Genomic DNA, 12,963 nt, shown 5'->3' on the forward strand with positions numbered 1-12,963 from the left:
TTTATGACTCAGGTTTTCAAAGGACAACAGCTTAAGATCTGTGTTCCCAGGGATAAGCTTTGTTTTGCAGAAACTCACTCATTGAGCAGTGTTTACAAATATATTCTCTCTCTAATAAAAGCATGTGTTTGAAAACTTCATTTTTTTCTTTCTTCCTTTCTTTTCCTTCTTATCTTCCTTCCTTTTTACTTAGCTCCCCTTGTAGCTAGCGGTAACATTCCATTCCCCCATAACCCATGTTATCGGGACTATGTGTCTTTTTTACTGTTCTCCATATTCTCAGTGTTATAAACACATTCACACAAGGTTTTTTGATCACTGATTATAAAAATGGGATTATATTTTGGAGACTATTATCTACTTTCAAAGGGAAATACTCCCACTCAACCGCTATAGCTCTACTCCATTTACAAAACAAAAACAACTGTTGCATGATACTCTAAAGTATGGTTATTTCATAGTCTAGTTAACCATTAATTTACTGATGGGCAATACTTTGTTTCTACCTTTTTCCACTAAAAGCAATATTGTAATACATATCTTTATAGCTATACTCTGACAGACCAATGCGATAGATTCCCAGGATGCAGTTATGTTCTGCTTCAAAATGTTGCCACATTGCTTTGAAGAAAAAGGCTGTAACAGTTCATGTTTTTACCAGTAATGTGGGCAAAACCCTTTCCTTGAAAGTCCATCAGCAATGGACTTTTCCAGTCTGATAGTTTTGTAGTAGTATCTCATTGTTACTTTAAATTAGTATTTCCTGACTGTTGGTGACCTTGAAGATCTCTTCCTATTTGTAGCTACATTGGAATTGTTTTCTAAGAATGGCCCTTTCATACTTTTTGCTCATTTTTCTACTTGGTTGTTGTCCTGTGGGAGTTTATATATTATAACTATTAACCATTGGTCTGGTACCTGCATTGCAAATATTTTTTTTCAAAAACTGATCTTTTGGGGCACTTGGGTGGCTCAGTCGGTTAAATGTTCTGTTCTTGCTCTCAATTCATGTCTTGATCTCAGGTTCCTGAGTTCAAACCCTACATTGTGCTTCACTCTGGGTGTAGAGTCTACTTCAAAACAAAACAAACTGATCTTTTCTGTTTAAGAAGTATCTTTTGATGTGTAACATTTTTAAATTTTATGTAATCATTCTGTCTGGTTAACTTTTTTTTTTTTTTTTTTTTTTTTTTTTTTTTTTTTTGAGAAAGAGAGAGAGGAAGAGGGAGAGACAGAGCATGAGCTGGGGAGGGGCAGGGAGAGAGGGAGACACAGAATCCAAAGCAGGCTTTAGCCTTTGAGCTGTCAGCACAGAGCCCCATGCAGGACTGGAAACCAAGAACTGTGAGATCATGACCTAAGCTGAAGTCTGATGCTTAACCGACTGAGCCACCCTGGTGCCCCTGGTTAACTTGTTTTTTTCAGTGTTTTCTCCATTGGTAAAACAGATGTGTAATCTACACTTAGATTGTATTTTTCTTTCCACTTTGATCTTATCTTTGATGAACTTGGAATTTGTAGTTATATGTGCTATAAGAGAGGGATCCACTTTTATTTACTTTCAGATACATAACTGGTATCAGCACCATTTTTAAAGTAATGTGTCCTTTTACAAGTAAATACAAATTCCCTAATTGTATTGTCTTATGTTCTAATATATCCTATAATACTAGATTTTTTTCCTTTTAAAACAGTAGAGTGCAAATCTAAGGAATATTTCATCCATTGTTCCAACTTCCCTGGGCAAAAGATACACAAAAACTCTGTTGTGAATCTAATTAGAATTGCATTAAGTTATATATACTCTGGGAACAATTAACATTTTATTTATTTATTTTTATTTTATTTATTTACTTATTTTTTATTAAGAATACTTTTATTTTTATTTTTATTTTTTTCAATATATGAAATTTATTGTCAAATTGGTTTCCATAACATTTTAATACTTTTAGTGCAGAGTATCATCCCAATTCAAGAACGTGGATGTCCTTCTGTTTATATCATTTTTCATGTTTCAAAAAGATTTTAGTATTTTATTTGTAATAGTTGTTTCCTGTTTACTTGAATTTAGTTATAAGTAGTTTTATAGGCTTTTGGCTATTTTGTATTTATTGAGATGATATATGATTTTCTGTTTTAGTCTGTTAATTTAGTGAGTTAATTGTGTTTGATTTGTGTGTGTGTTGCTTGATTTTAAATGTTGTGTCAGCCTTTCATTCCTTGTGTAAGTCTTACTTGTTCTTGATGTGTCATCTAATTATATATAGTTGTATTTGATTTTCTTATATTTTGTTAAGAAATAAAAAATATATAAGTTCATGGGACATGGTGGTCAGTACTATTTATTCTTTTTAGTTTCTCTATCTGATTTTGCTTTCAGGGTTATTCCTCACCTCCTAAAATAACTTGGGAAGTGTTTTATCATCTTCTGGTTTGTTTTTTTTTTTTCTTTTTTGGAATACTTTGTGTGGAATTATTTCTTCCTTAGATGTGTGGAAGAATTCACAAGAGGCTCCATCTGGTTTGGAGGGTTTTTTGTTTTGTTTTGTTTTGTTTTTTTCTTTCCTTTGTAGGAAGGTTTTAAACTATAAATTCAATTTATTTAGCACAGAGCTATTCAGATTATATATTCATTTGTGAATGAAACTTCTTAGTTCGTGTTTTGAAGGAATTTGGCTTTTTCATCTGAGTTACAGAATTTATTGGCATAAAGTTGTTTATATTGTCCTATTCTTTTAATGTTTTTAGGATCTACACTGACTACTTGTTATACCTGATGTTGGTGACTTGTGATTTTTCTCTTTTTGTCTTGATCAGTCTGGCCAGAGGTGTATTAATTTTTTTGATGTTCTGAAAGGGCCAGCTTTTGGTTTCATTATTTTTTTCTCCAACTTTTACTTTTTCTAATTCTTTATTATTTCCTTTCTTATGCTTGTCATGGGTTTAATTTGTTCTGTTTTTAGTTTTTTAAGATGGAAGCTTGAGACCTTTCTTCTTATATAAGGATATGATGTTATAAATTTTACTTTGAGCACTGCTCTTTTAAGTTTAATTCAGTTCAAATACTTTCTGATTTCCATTGTGATTTCTTCTTTGACTTTAGATTGTTTAGAATTGTGTTTTTTAATATTTAGATACTTGGTGATCTCACAGATATCTTTCTGCTATTGGTTTCTAGTTTAATTCCATGGTTTTCAGAGTCTGTATGATTTTGATTCTTTAAAAGTTTTCTGAGATTCGTTTTATCACTCAGTATATGGGCTGTATCAGTAAATATTACATGTACACTTGAAAACAAGGTTTCCTGTCATTATTGGATAGAGCATTCTATGAATGTCAGGTTTATATTTTATAAATATGATTGAGCTAAGTTGGTTAATAATGTCTTCAAGTCTTTGTCAACTGATATTTTTCTCTCTTCTGTCAGTTATTGGGAAAGATGGGCTTAAGTATTTATTTATTTATTTTCAATATATGAAATTTGTCAAATTGGTTTCTGGCTTAAGTATTTAAAATACAATTGTGAATTAATCCAATTCTCTTTTCAGTTTTAGTACTTTTTGCTTTATGCATTTTGAAACCTTTGTTATTAGGTGCGTACATATTTAGTATTGTGTTTTCTTGGTGAATTGACCCCTGTAATATTACTCTTTTTCCTTTATAGACAACATATAATTCTATAAGTTATAATTGTACTATATGTATGTATATACACACACACACAATTATATGATATATCATGTAACATGTAATTGGGTGTGACTTTTTAATCCACTCTGTCTCCAACTTTTGTTTAGAATGATTTGTTAGCTTACATTAAACATTTTTATGTGATTGGTTTTCTATGTACTAACTTGCTATTCGTTTTGTATTTGTCTCACCTGTTTTTTGCTCTTATTTTTCCATTTCTAGCCTTTTTTGGGCTTGATTATTTTTTAGTAGTCAATTTTATTTCCACTAATGGCTTATTAGTTATATTTCTTTGTTTTATATTTTTAGTGGTTATTTCCGGGTTTGCAATATACATCATGAATTTCTCACAGTCAAATGATATAATAGCACTTCCTGTATGATGTTAGAATATTACAACAGTATACTGCCATTTTTTTCTCTCCTGTTGATGCTATTTTCCTAATATATTTTAACTTGCACATGTAATAAATCATATATTTCTTAGGTATTTGCTTTAAAGATTTAATTCCCTTTAATAGTGATTACAAATCAGAAGAGAATTTTTTTATATTTATGGATTTTTTTAAATATTTCAAAGGTTCTTTATTTCTTTGTTGTAAATTTCTATCTAATATCGTATTACTTTTGCCTAAATAAAATATTTCTTGAAATGTAAGTCTGCTGACAGTGACTTTTCACAGTTTTACTTATCTGAAAGAGTCTACTTGCCTTTGTTTCTGAAATATTTTAGCTGGGTTTGAATTTTAGTTTGACAGTTTTCTCCCCATTAGTTTCAAGATGTTGCTATATTATCCTCTAGCTTACATGGTTTCTGAAGAGATGTCCTTTGTCATTCTGGGTTTTGTTCCTCTATATGTAATGAATGTTTCTCTTTTTCTCTGGCTGCCTTCAGGATATATATATATATATATATATATATATACACATACATATATATATATTTCTTAATTTTTTTTAATCTTTATTTATTTTTGAGACAGAGAGAGAGTGTGAGTGGGGGAGGAACAGAGAGAGGGAGACACAGAATCCAAAGCAGGCTTCAGGCTCTGAGCTGTCAGCACAGAGCCCAATGTGGGGCTCAAACTCACAAACCTTGAGATCATGACCTGAGCTGAAGTGGGACGCTTAACCAACTGAGCCACCCGGGTGCCCCAGGATATATTTTTTTAACTCTGGTCTTCATTGAAACCAAATGTGCGTAAGTATGTAGTCATTTGTGATCCTATTTTGGGGTTGTTTTAGCTTTTTTGATTTGTAGTTTATTGTCCCTTCTGATTTTTGATAGGTTTATTTCTGTTATCTTTTTGAGTATTTCTTCTGCCCCCTTTTCTCTCTTCTCTTTCTGGACTATTTTGACAAGTACAGTAGTCTACCTCATGTTGTCCCACAAGTCTTGGATCCTCTGTAGCGGCCACCCCCCATTCAGTTTTCAGTCTGAATAATTTCTATGGTCTAGCTTCACATTTACTAATTCTTCCTGTTGTGGTCAGTTTTTTGTAAACTCAGTGAAAGAATTCTTTGATAAAGCTAATTCTTTGATGAAGCTATTTCTTTAGCATTTTCATATCAGTTTTTAAAAATTTCCACCTATTTACTGAATTTCTTCATGTATGCATGCTGTTTGTCTTTATCTCTAGATTCTTTTACATTTAATCATAGCTATTTTAAAGTCTCTCCTTGATAGTTTCAACATCTCTGCCATCTTGGCATCTGATTATGTTGATAGCTTTATATCTTAACAATGTGTAACTTGCTTTGTTTTTGTGTCTTGTAACATTTGATTGAGTCTATGACATTATGTATAAAAGAACAGCAGAGACTGAAGTAAATCATTATGCTAAGAAGCGGACATATCTCATATTCTGCAAGATACTAGTGTCTGTGCAGGGGGAGGATGAATCAGTTTGGTCAGTAGATGTGCTGAGTTTTTACTTGGTCTTTGCTCTTGAAGTCTCTAGTGATGTGATAGTTCAAGTTCCTTCAGGAATTCATTGCTTTTACCTTGACACTTCTGTGAGTCCTGGAATGTCAGAATTTTTCTTCTCTGTGTTCCTGCTATACCCTCAACTTTTGGTCAGCTCTGAACTCCAGTGTCATAGGAAACCTCCTTTTGTCCTTTTTCTCTATCCCAGCAGGTAGTCTGGGTGGAGGTGCAGATGGGTGGGAGGTGGGGAGGGGGGGGGGTCTCAGTTCTTTTACACCAACTTCAGCCTTAGGCAAGCCTGGTATACCTCAGTCTGAGTTGAGACTTTGAAAGCATGCCTGTACCTTCTTGTAGTGGCCAAATTGTGTTGTGTCAATGGCAGGCTTATGTTTGTGTGTGTTTTCTGTATACCAGTATGTCTGACTCCATTTTTGAATCATTTTAGAATTCTGGGCCTGAGTGAGTTTTCTGCCTTATCCCAGGAGCAGAGGAGTTTTACCTAGTGTTCAGTGCAGTGGCAAGTGTGTGTGAGTGCTCTTATCCAGCAGCTGCTTTTTTTTGAGCTTAGGGAAGGGGATAGTCAGAGAGTCTAGTCTCTCTTCCAGTGGCTTCACCTCCTTCTCTAGCTGTAGTCCATCTTTGCATGGAAGAAGCAGGAGTATTTACTGTCCTGGCTCCTGGGGCAGATGGCTTTTGCTTCAGTTGATAGTAGAGTCTGGGATGAGGCCAGTTTTTATCCTTGTGTCCCAGTGGTAGCGGATGTCTCCCTTTGTACCCCCTTTCAAGGCAGGGCTTTCTTAGGTCTGTTGTTACATTCTTTTGTCTTAGTACCTGGAGGAGACTTGCAAAAAGAGCAGGGTGATGACTGTGGAGCGTCTGTCCTTGCATCAGGGGCTTTCTGGAATACTAATTGACCGTGCTAGCCCATACTGAGCTTTTAGGAATTTGATAAAATTTTGGTCGCTTATATATATGTTTAAAAATTAGAAGAAAAAAATTTTTATTGCAATAAAAAACAACAAAAATACCATCTTAACTGTTTTTAAACCTACAGCTTAATAATGTCAATTCTATTCACATTGTGCGAAAGATCTCAACTTTTTCATCTTGCCAAACTGAAACTGTATACCCATTAAAAGCAACTCTATTTCTCACTCTCCTGAGTCCCTGACAGCCACCATTCTACTTTCTGTTTCTTACTTGCTTTTAGGACTGTTCATTTTTTTTTTTTTTTTTTTCATTATTATGGCCAAAGGCAATAGCCTGTTTCTCTGTGAAAGGGGCTTGTTACCCACTGGAACCTATCACCTGGTTGCCTTGTGACTTTAAAAGTCTTTGGCCTCAGAAGCATGATTTTATAGGATATTTATCCTAAGTATTTTCCTTCTCCAGTTTACTTTAAATGTGCTTGATTTATTTCCTTTTTTTTTTTTTTTTTGGAATGCTTGTTGAATTTTATATAGGTATTTTTAAAACTCATCTGATAAATCATCTTTCTCATTTAGTTGACTGTTATAAAGCATTGTAAAAGTTTATTTATTTATTTTTGGGGCGAGTGCAAGTGGGGGAGAGGCAAGAGAGAGGGGGACAGAGAATCTAAAGCTGGCTCTGTGCTGATAGGCTGACAGCAGTGAACCTGATGTGGGGCTTGTAGTCACAAACCGTGAGATCATGACCTGAGTCGAAGTTAAATGCCCAACCAACTGAGACACTCAGGTGCCCTTGTTATAAAGCATTTCATTAGAGGATTTATTAACATTGAACTATCTTTGCATTAGGGGATCAAACCCTGATTTTTCATAATTTATTTTTGTATAAGTTTTCTTGATTCTGTTTGATAAATTAGAATGATACTTAGAATATACACATCTGTATTCACAAGTGGGATTGGTCTATAGTATTTTCTTTGCTATTGAATCATATTTTTATACAAATATTTTGGTGGAGGATCACCTGGGTGGCTTAGTTGGTTAAGTGTCTGACTCTTGGTTATAGCCCAGGTCATGATCTCATGGCTTGTGGGTTTGAGACCTGCACCGGGCTCTGTGCTGACAGTGCAGAGCCTGCTTGGGATTCTCTCTCTCTCCCTCCCTCCCTCCCTCCCTCCCTCTTTTTACTTAAAAAGAAATAAATATGTTGGTGGATACATAAATTGAGAAAATATTCATGTCTTTCCATGAGCTACATTTAAAACTGTTCCTTATAGGCTAGTATTAAGTGCGAACCATTAGGTCATGGTTTTTACTGTTTTTTTTTCGAGTGGCAGATATATATTATTTTTTCTAATTTCTTCTCTGTACTTGTCCATTACAGTTGTCATCTTCTTTTTTGGATTACGTTTTGGGTAATAAATTGCTCATGTGGTTTTTTGGTTTTTTTTTTAATTGATTGATTGACATATAACTGACATAACAGTTTAGTAGTTTTAGGTATACAACATATGATTTGCTGTATGCATATATTGCTAAATGATTAGCACAAGTTAACATCTATCACGACACAGCTACAATCGTTTCTCTTTCTTGTGATGACACTTTTAAGATTTACCGTCAGCAACTTTCAAATGCAATACATTATTGATAACTGTAGTCACCATGCTGTACATTGTATGCCCAGAACTTACTTGTCTTATAACTGCAAGTTTGTGCCTTTTGACCATCTTTATCCATGCCATCCACACCCAGCCCCTGGCAACCACCACTTTGTTTTCCATATCCGTGATGTTCATGTCCGTCTCTACTCATTTGCTTCATAAGCTTTCAAATTTGTTGCCTTAGGATGGCATTTACTATTCCCTACTATGTAATTACATTTCTATCGTAAAGCTTATGTAACTTTAAACTCCTAATGTCTCTTTTTTAACTGTTTTTTTAAAAATGTTCCGTAAGTTTCTTTGCTATTTTATTATGCTTAAAAAAAAAAAAGCTTTTGAATTTTGCTTCATTTCTACTGCTTTTATTTTCTCTCATGACTTTTAGCTCATATTTTCTTAATTATTTGTCCTTTTTTTTTTTTTTTTTTTTTTTTTTAACTTAGTTCTTTAAAAGGTAAATCTTGGGGCACCTGGGTGGCTCAGTCGGTTAAGCGTCCGACTTCAGCTCAGGTCACGATCTCGCGGTCCTTGAGTTCGAGCCCTGCGTCGGGCTCTGTGCTGACAGCTCAGAGCCTGGAGCCTGCTTCCGATTCTGTGTCTCCCTCTCTCTCTGCCCCTCCCCTGTTCATGCTCTGTCTCTGTCTCAAAAATAAATAAACGTTAATTAAAAAAAAATAAAAAATTAAAAAAAATAAAAGGTAAATCTCCTTTTAACTATGACGGCATTCAAGTTAGAAATACTGTTCTGACTAAACATCCTTTGCTATATTCTATGCTTTTTTTTTTTTTTTTTGGAAGAATTATTCTTTTCATTGTTTGTAATTTTTGTGATTTTTGTTGTAATTTTATTTTAATTTAACTTATAATTTATAATTGATTTCTTCTTTGAATCAAGGATTTCTAGGACTATGTTTTAAAATTTCTGAGTATTAACTATTTTTAGGTCTTCATCTTGTATTTGTATTTAAATTTTGATTTATACTCAAAGACTTTGTTAAATAGTCTCATTTTAAAATAACTATATTTTTCTTTGTATCTATATGATTTGTTTTTAGAAATGTTTCATAGAGATTTGAATAAAAGTATTTTCTCAACTGAGGAATGTGATAACCCATTTTTCACCTGTTAAATTGAGTTTAACAGGTTGAAGTGAGTTGATTTGTTTTAGGTTATTTTAAGTTATAACATTTTTTTCAGTTAAATTGGATTAATTTGAAAGGTGGTGTATTAAGTTCTACATTCTGATCATGTTTTTGTATCTTCATTGGATTTTTAAAATTTATTTTTTATTATTTTAAATTATAAAATATAAGCAACATAAAATTTACCATCTCACCCATTCTTAGCGTACAATTAAGTAGTGTTAAGTATATTCACATTGTTGTGCTGTGCATCTCCAGAACTTACTCATCTGGCAAAACTGAAACTATATACTAATTACACTACTCCCACTACCTGCGCCCCCCCCCGCCTCCCCGGCAACCACCATGCTACTTTCTGTTTCTAGGAGTTTGACTATTTTAGATACCTCTTATAAGTAGAATCCTATGTTGTCTTTTTGTGACTGGCTTATTTTAGTTAGCATAATGTCTTCACAGTTTATTTATGTGCGAGCGTTTGTCCAGGTGTCCTTTTTTAAGGCTGTATAATGTTAAGTTGTATTTATACCACATGAACATGTGTGTACAAATGTCTTTTGAGTCTCTGCTTTAAATTCTTTTGGACACGTAACCAGAAGGGGAATTGCTGTATATTGTAATTCTGTGTTTAATTTTTTAGGAATTGCTATACTGTTTGCCGCAGCACCTGTACCATTTTGCATTTCCATCAGCAGGGCACAGGGGTTCCGATTTCTCTACATTCCTGCTAATACTTGCTATTTTCTGGAATTATTTTTTTTTCTTTTGATAATAGCCATTCTGATGGGTGTGAAGTGACGTCTCCTTGTGATTTTGGTTTGCATTTCCCTGATAATTAGTGATGGTGAGCATCCTTTCATTTGCTTATTGACCATTTGTATATTTTCTTTAGAGACATGTCTATTCATTTACTTTGCCCATTTTTAGTTTTGATTTTATTGTTGACTTTTAGAAGTTCTTTGTATATTCTGGATATTAACCCCTTATCAGATACGTGATTTGTAAATAGTTTTCTCCCATTCTGTGGGTTGCCTCTTCACTCTGTTGAGAGTGTCCTTTGAGGCACAAAAGCTGTTAATTTTGTTTTCGTCCTGTTTATCTGTTTTTTCTTTTGTTGCCCATACTGTTGGTATCATGTCCAAGATCTCATTGCCAAATCCATCGTCATGAAGCTTTTTACTTGTGTTTTGTTTTGAAAGTTTTGTTGTTTTATGTCTTCATTAAATTTTTTATAGCTTTACTTGTATGTTTATTTGTGTATTGTTTGGTACATATAACTCCATGACATTTCTTAAAATTATTATTCTTTTTATTGAATGCCTTTAAAATGAAACTTATCCTATACTGATGTTCATATTGCCATTCCTGTTTTCTTTTTGAGGAAGAGTTTAACTATATTGGATTTTACTCTACCAATCTATTTATTCTGTCATTAGCTTTTCCTTTTTAATTTGTTTTGTCTTATAAAGTAGTGTTGTTGTTGCTTTTTTTCAGTATCTAGGGTTTTTTTAAACTCATTTTCCCTGCTTTTTAACAGTTACATGTAACATAACAACCATATACTTTTTCTCAGTTATGATTTTTTAGCTATTTTTCCTTCATAATTCCTTTTGTGAATTTAATCAAAGTGGATATTTATTTTCTTTTATTTCCTACATGACTCCTATCAATTTGGAGGATGCTCTGTGCTTTACCATTTGACTAATCAATAGTCCTTCCCCAGCTTCATGTTTATAGCCACTGTTAGCTCATACAGTGCTTTGTGTGAGAAGGAAAATGCACCATTTCCTTAAGACTACTCTGATTGACAAAAAATTGTTGTAGTATACTGCCATCCAGAACATTTTGCTAACAGATACACAAATCTCCGAGGTCTACAATATGAAGGACTCCCTCTAAGATGTGATGCCCTTGGCTGGATATAACTTGCTGTGATAAGAGTAGGGAAAATAGATTTTTTACTACGTTTTATAGCAAGGTGACTGCCAATTTTCTTACTTTTTCTCTTTTGTGAGTTTTCATTATTTTGGTCCCCTGGTATGGTGAGGTATACTAGGGATGCTTTATTCTAAGAATATGCACCTATGGATATTGTACTGCTGGCATTATTTCATAATTCTCTAGAGATTTCTGTGTTAATAGAAGTTCATTGGTTTCTTCAGTTAATAATATAAGCCTTGGGGTGCCTGGGTGGCTCAGTCGGTTGAACGTTCGACTCTAGATTTTGGCTCGGGTTACGAGTCCAGGACTGTAGGATCGAGCCCCATGTTGGGCTTGGCAGTGAGCATGGAGCCTGTTTAAAATTTTCTCTCTCTCCCTCTACCCCTCTCCCCTGCTTATACTCTCTCTCTCTCTCTCTCTCTTCAAAACAAAACAAACCTTGGGCAGAAAAATTATTTCAGTCCTAATTACAGCTTATAGATGTTTTGAACTTGTTATCTTAGTTTTTTTTAAATACATATGCTTTAGATAGCACACTTTTTTGATGTTTATTTTTAATTTTTGAGAGAGTGCACGTGAGCCTGAGTGGGGGAGGGGAGGAGAGAGAGGGAGACACAGAATCTGAAGCAGGCTCCAGGCTCTGCTGTCAGCAGAGAGCTCAATGCCAGGCTCGAACCCACAAACCACGAGATCATAACCAGAGCCGAAGTCAGACGCTTAACCGACTGAGCCATCCAGGCACCCCTTGTTGTCTTAGTTTTTAACCCTAATTTGAAAAGCACAGCAATCTTTGATCTCCATATTGTTAAAATATTTTCTGAAAAGTCTTACTATAAAATCATAAACTGTGTGCTCGGAACACTCACAGTCATGGAAATCAACTAATTTTCATTGAGTGTTTATAATGTGCCTAAGATTGTGTTTAGATCTTGCCTTAGTTTGCTTGGGCGCTGGGTAGTTTAAACAACATAAATTTATTTTCTTACAGTTCTGAAGAGATCCAAGATCAGGATCAGTTCCTGGTGAGGACTTTCTTCTTGGCTTGCAGGTGGCTACCTTCTCACTGTGTTCCTATATGAAGGGGGTGGGGGGGCGGAGAGAAAGGGAGGGGAGGGAGCTTTGGTATCTCTTCTTGTAATTAAAGCCCTATCTATGACTTCACAGGCCATATTTACAAATACAGTTGTTGCCTTGGAGGTTATACTTTCAACATAAACGTTTTGGGCAGACAGACGTTCAGTCTATAGCAGATTCAGAGCCTAAGTTCTTGAAAAATAAGGCATTAAGTCTTAAGTTTACTGTAAGAGTGAGTTCTTAATAGTTTGACTTTGTGCCACAGTCATAAAATTATACATTCATGGCCATATGTAAAGAATTTAAAGAGATCAAAACCTCATCCAGAGAGCATCTTGAAGAATTACCACGTATTCAAGAGTATTGGTTTGTGGGGAAGGATATATAACCCTGGGCTTTTCTTCCTAGAAGTGAAGAAATGGTCTCCAAACATACGCTGTTGGATACCATGTATAGTAATACTAAGGACTTGGCAAGAAAATGCTGTTCAAGCTTCTGGCTGTGCCTCAGTGGCTGCTTTTCAAACAGAGCATTGGCAAAAATGGGGAGGAAATAAAGATTTTCTTTTCCCATTTTGGGGGGATAGGTTTTGTCTAGTA

The 12,963-nt window shown here is 34.4% G+C and overlaps 1 protein-coding gene across 5 annotated transcripts in view; it reads left to right on the forward strand.

The window, feature by feature from the left end:
• Positions 1–12,963, forward strand: part of KLF12 (KLF transcription factor 12) — a 438,687-nt gene that overhangs the window by 12,303 nt on the left and 413,421 nt on the right. For 2 of the 5 annotated variants that reach the window (XM_060636987.3, XM_060636989.3), the window contains exon 2: positions 12,279–12,338. The exons of the other annotated variants lie outside the window; for them this stretch is intronic. The gene's annotated coding sequence lies outside the window, so the exon portion shown is untranslated. The remainder of the gene's footprint in view (positions 1–12,278; positions 12,339–12,963) is intronic. 5 annotated transcript variants of the gene reach the window in all.

This window comes from Panthera onca, chromosome A1 (genome assembly GCF_046562875.1).
Source record: "Panthera onca isolate mPanOnc1 chromosome A1, mPanOnc1 haplotype 2, whole genome shotgun sequence".
NCBI classification, from domain to species: Eukaryota; Metazoa; Chordata; class Mammalia; order Carnivora; family Felidae; genus Panthera; species Panthera onca.